This window comes from Capra hircus, chromosome 6 (genome assembly GCF_001704415.2).
Source record: "Capra hircus breed San Clemente chromosome 6, ASM170441v1, whole genome shotgun sequence".
Lineage (NCBI taxonomy): Eukaryota > Metazoa > Chordata > Mammalia > Artiodactyla > Bovidae > Capra > Capra hircus.
This window is the reverse complement of record NC_030813.1, coordinates 100246314-100252189: the sequence shown is the minus strand read 5'-3', so window position 1 is coordinate 100252189 and position 5876 is coordinate 100246314. Positions and strand designations below refer to the sequence as shown.

At 38.0% G+C, this 5876-nt stretch overlaps 1 non-coding gene across 1 annotated transcript; it reads right to left on the bottom strand.

Moving 5' to 3' along the window:
* Nucleotides 3706-3777, bottom strand: TRNAC-ACA. The gene has a single exon. It is a non-coding gene; the product is annotated as a tRNA-Cys (tRNA).

Sequence of the window (5876 nt, the reverse complement as noted above, 5' to 3'; positions counted from 1 at the left end):
TTTATAAGATAAGCCTTAGATATTCTATTGTGACCCCCCAAAAAGTCACCAAACTATATTAGGGTTATATCAAAATGAGATAAGAGCCAGGTTGGCCAAAGATGGAACACTGTAATTTGAGTGCAAAAACAATAACTTCAGTTCACTGAAAATAATTTTATAAAAATGTATGAGTCATAACACTATTCCAGAAAAGAGAACAAGAGAGCAAAAACAAAAAAGTAGCAAGAACTCATCAGAACTCACTGGAGGCAATTAGAGCCCTGACTTCTTATTTTGAAAATGGCAATTAAAGAGAAAGAAAGAACCTTTTATCACATCAACCCTGTGTCATACATTTAAAATAGTCCCAGTTGATGAAGGAAAGCTATTTAAAGAAAAATTACAGGAAGTAAATGTTAAAGAAGTGATAGAATGAGAAAAAGGCCATCAGGAGAAAAATCTAAGAGGAAAATTTAACAATGGGAGTATCAGTTTGTCACCACCAAAACCAAGGATCCAACTTAGCCATCACTAAAAGTTGGGCAACCACTTATTACAAGCCTTTTGGTATAACATAATAAGAAATAAACAGTACAAATACTCTAGCAAAAAAAAAATTCAATTTGAATCCAATTGAAACTTTCCAACTAACTTCTAGTTTAAGAAAAATAGGAGCTAGAGACAAGTTAGACAATACCACAAGGAAATAAGCAGAAAAATACAGAATGTTAGTCATTCCTCAAGACCTGAGACAAATGATCCACTTGCCCCAATAAATCAACGGCAAGAGGGAAAAAAGAAGGTGAGACTGTTCTGGATTAAATAGAGCAAATAATATAATGAGTGATAATAACTGTGACTTTCATGTGCTTCCTGAGTCAAATAAATCAACCATGAAAAGAGATTTTTTTATCAAGTTGGAGAAACTAAACTGTGGATTGCATAATGAATAACATTAAGAAAATATGTTAATTGAATTTAATATGATGTTAGCAGTGTCTTTATGTCAGAAAAAAACCTTATAGTTTAGTAGTATATATTAAAGAGTTTATGGATAAAATCACCTGGTGCTAGGAATTAATCTTAAACATACTTCCTTCTAAGAAAAGTGTGTAAGTTCTCCAAGTGTAAATTAGAAAGATTTCAACAAATACATTCAAACAGCCTACTGTGTGATACTATTTTTTGTCCTAGGAACCCTCAGAACAAAAATAAAATCTGAAGTGAATTATAAAATTTATGTAAGTTAGCTGACATTTGAATTTGGTTTGCTAATATTTTGTTGAGATGAATTATTGCATCAATGTTCATCGGATATATTGGCCTGTAATTTTCTTTCTTTATGGTATCTTTATCTGGTTTTGAAATCTGGGTAATATTAGCCTAGCAAAATAGTTTAGAAATGTTTCTTCCTCTATACTTTTTGAGAAATAATTTGAGAAAAACAAGTATTAACTCGTCTTTAAATGTTTGGTGTAATTCACCTGTGAAATTATTTGGAACTGGACTTCTTTATTAAAAATTTAATTACTAGTAATTGGTCTATTCAGGTTTTCTATTTCTTCATGATTCAGGCTCATCAGTCAGTTCAGTTCAGTCACTCAGTTGTGTCTGACTCTTCACAACCCCATGGACTGCAGCATGTCAGGCCTCCCTGTCTATTACCAACTCCTGGAAATTGCTCAAACTCATATCCATCAAGTTGGTGATGCCATCCAACCATCTCATCTTCTGTCATCCCCTTCTCCTCCTGTCTTCAATCTTTCCCAGCATCAGGGTCTTTTACAAGGAAGCAGTTCTTCGCATCTGGTGGCCAAAGTATCAGAGCATCAGCTTCAGCATCGGGTCTGCCAATGAATATTCAGGACTGATTTCCTTTAGGATTGACTGATTTGATCTCCTTGCAGTCCAAGGGACTCTCAAGAGTCCTCTCCAACACCAGGGTTCAAAAGCATCAATTCTTTGACACTCAGCTTTCTTTGTGGTCCAACTCTCATATCCATATATGACTACTGGAAAAGCCATAGCTTTGACTAGACAGACATTTGTTGGCAAAGTGATGTCTCTGCTTCTTAATATGTTGTCTTGGTCAGTCATAGCTTTTCTTCCAAGGAGTAAGCATCTTTTAATTTAATGGCTGCAGTCACCATCTGCAGTGATTTTGGAGCCCAAGAAAATAAAGTCTGTCACTATTCCGATTGTTTCCTCATGTATTTGCCATGAAGTGATGGGACCAGATGCCATGATCTTAGTTTTTTGAATGCTGAGTTTTAAGCCAGCTTGTTTACTCTCCTCTTTCACTTTCATCAAGAGGCTCTTCAGTTCCTCTTCACTTTCTACCGTATGGGTGGTACCATCTTCATATCTGAGGTTATTGATATTTCTCCCAGCAACCTTGACTCCAGCTTGTGCTTCATCCAGCCTGGCATTTTGCATGATGTACTCTGCATATAAGTTAAATAATCAGGCTCATAAGCTTGTACATTTCTAGGATTTATCCATTTCTTCTAAGTTGCTTAATTTTTTGGTATATAATTGTTCATAATATTCTCTTACAACACTTTGTGTTTCTGTGGTATCAGTTGTAATTTTCCCTCTTTCATTTCTGATTTAATTTATTTGGGCTTTGATGTTTATTATTTTCTTCCTTCTACTAACTTTGGGCTTTGCTTGTTCTTTTTCTTGTTCCTTTAAATGAAAGCGCTAGTTCAAAAAGGATGTGTATCACTATGTTCCCTGCAGCATTACTTACAACAGCCAAGACATGGAAGCACTCTAAGAATCCATCAATAGATGAATTGATTAAGCAGAGGCAGTGTATATACACAATGGAATCTAACTGAGCCATAAAAAGGAGCAAAATCTTGCCATTTGCAACAACATGGATAGGACCTCAAGGATATTATGCTACCTGAAATGTCAGACAAAGAAAAATATCATTGGATTTCACTTATATGTGGAATCTAAAACAGAAAACAGATGAACAAACAAAGCAGAAACAGATTCATAGAGATGGAAAATAAACCAGTGGTTGCCAGAGGGAGTGGGAGACAGACAAAATAGGTTAGGAGGGATTAAGAGGCACAAACTTCCAGCTATAAAATAAATAAGTCATGGAGATGTAATGTACACACAGGGAATATAGTCAATAATATCATGGCAACTTTGTATGGTGACTGATGGTAAGTAGACTTATTGTAATGATTATTTCATAATTTATAAAATATCAAATTACTATGTTGTACACCTGAATAATATATAATAATAATAATAAAATATTATCTGTTAATTATAACTCAAATAACAAACCAACCAAATAAATTAATTAACTTGTTTGCTAATGTGGGAAATGACTATAAAGATTAATTTGATAATCTATCTTTCCATATGCATTGTTCCAAAAAGTAACCAGATTTGACCAAGATGATCCAAGAGTTTAATTATTATTGCTACAATTCCTCTACAGTATCTCCCTTACAGATTTCTTCCATTCTTGAGAAATTATGTAGATGCTACCAAATGTTTATTTTTGATTCAATTTTTTCTTCAGAATTTTACTCCCAGATTTTAAACTGTGTGTGGCGTGAAGAAGTGAAGTGAAGTTGCTCAGTCGTGTCCAACTCTTTGAGACCCCATGGACTGTAGCCCACCAGGCTCCTCCATCCATGAGATTCTCCAGGCAAGAATACTGGAGTGGGTTGCCATTCCCTTCTCCAGGAGATCTTCCCAACCCAGGAATCGAACCTGGGTCTCCTGCATTGTAGGCAGACGCTTTACCATCTGTGCTACCAGGGAAGCCCGTGTGGCATAGTTATACTCATATATTTTCCAACCTTCTTAAAATTTAAAGTTTCTAAAATCTATTTCCAATGCCTTCTCCCGTCCCAAGCTGGTACCTATTTCCTCTGTTATTAGCAATGGGATTAACAGGTTTTTGTTATCCTGATTCTGAATCGGAAAACAATTATCTTTCACATAGTTCACTCTTGCTCTTCAAATCTGAACATAACAAAAATCCTGATAATTCATCCTTCAAAGCTTGTCTTCCATCTTCCCTACTTTGCTATTCTGCTTCTACCACTCTAGTCCTGGCCCTTCTTTCCTTTATATTTAAACTTCTTCACTCACCTCCTCTTCCTAAAGCACTGTTTCTTTTGTGTCATTCTTCTGTTACAAATGGTTCTAACTTCTTACTATCTGTAGTAGTGTTAGTCTCTCAGTGGTGTCCAACTTTTTGCAACCTCAGGGACTGTAGCCTGCCAGGCTCCTCTGTCCATGGAATTCTCTAGGCAAGAATACTAGAGTAGGTAACCATTCCCCCTCCAGGGGATCTTCCCGATCCAGGGATCAAACACTGGTCTTCTGCATTGCAGGCAGATTCTTTACCATCTGAGCCACCAGGGAAGCCCTACTATCTGCAGAATCAAGACACAAACTCTTAAATCTGGCCTTCAATCTGGGATTCAAATTTGATTACATTCGATCTTTCCTAACGTACGTATTAAAACTTTCAACCAAACTGAAGAAATGCCCTTATTCCAAATGGGCTTTGCTTGTCCAGATTCCCTCTGTTTAATCACATCTTGAACCGACGGAAGTGCCTTTTGTCCTCTGTTCCCAGTTCTTCCATTCATAGGCACTTATTCATCCAATTAATTAAGTATTCATCCAATTAATTACTGAGCATCTCCAATTTCCAGACTTTTTATATAAATAGAGATGAACAAGTCATGGTCCCTGACTTTTTAATCTGGTGATTAAAAAATCATTGATGTGGGGCTTCCTTGGTTAAGACTTAACCCAGTGGTTAAGACTCCACCTACCAATGCAGGGAACATAGTTTTAATCCTTCGTCTAGGAAGATCCTCCATGCTGCAGGGCAGCTAAGCCTGTGTTCCGCAACTACTGAGCCAGCTCTCTAGAGTTCATGAGCTGAAGTTACTGACGCCCATGTGTCTTAGGATGCTTGAGAAGGGATAGGCTCCCTACTCCAGTATCGCTGGGCTTCCCCCACATTTGGGGCTTCCCTTGTAGCTCAGAAGGTAAAGAGTCTGCCTGCAATGCAGGAGATCCAGGTTCGATTCTTGGGTCAGGAAGATCCCCTGGAGAAGGAAATGGCAATCCACTCCAGCACTCTTGCCTGGAAAATCCCATGGACGGAGGAGGCTGATAAGCTACAGTCCATGGGGTCACAAAGAGTCGGACACGACTGAGCGACTTCACTTCACTTCACTATGTGTCTTAGAGCCTGTGCTTCCCAGCAAGAGAAGCCACCACAATGAGAAGCCCTCACACTGCAATTACAGAGTAGCCCCTGCTCACTGGAACTAGAGAAAGCCCGTGCAGCCAAAAATAAATAAATAAAATAAACTACCTTTTACAAAACAGAACAAAGAGACCCACTGATGTAATTAATAATCCTATAATGAAAGCATAAACAATGCTTAAACTAAATGACCTACTCAGTCAATTTCATTATATTTCTAAAATTTGAGAGGGATGCTTCAAATTATGGAGTTAGAAGTTCATTTTGCCTCCATGAAGCCATGGTAAGGATGTGCTAAGTTGCTTCTGTCACATCCGACTCTTCGTGACTCTGTGGACCATAGCCGGGCAGGCCCCTCTATCCATGGGATTCTTCAGGCTAGAATCCTGGAATGGGTTGCCATACCCTCCTCCAGGGGATCCTCTGAGCCAGGGATGGAACCTATGTCACTTACATTTCCTGCATTGGCAAACAGATTCTTTGCCACTAGCACTACCTGGGAAGTCCAATGGTAAGGATAGCGACTATAATTGAGGAAGAGAATGAGTGAACAGACCTTCCTGTAGCTCAAACGGTAAAGAATCTGCTCGCCATGCATGAGAACAGGGTTCAATTCCTGGGTTGGAAA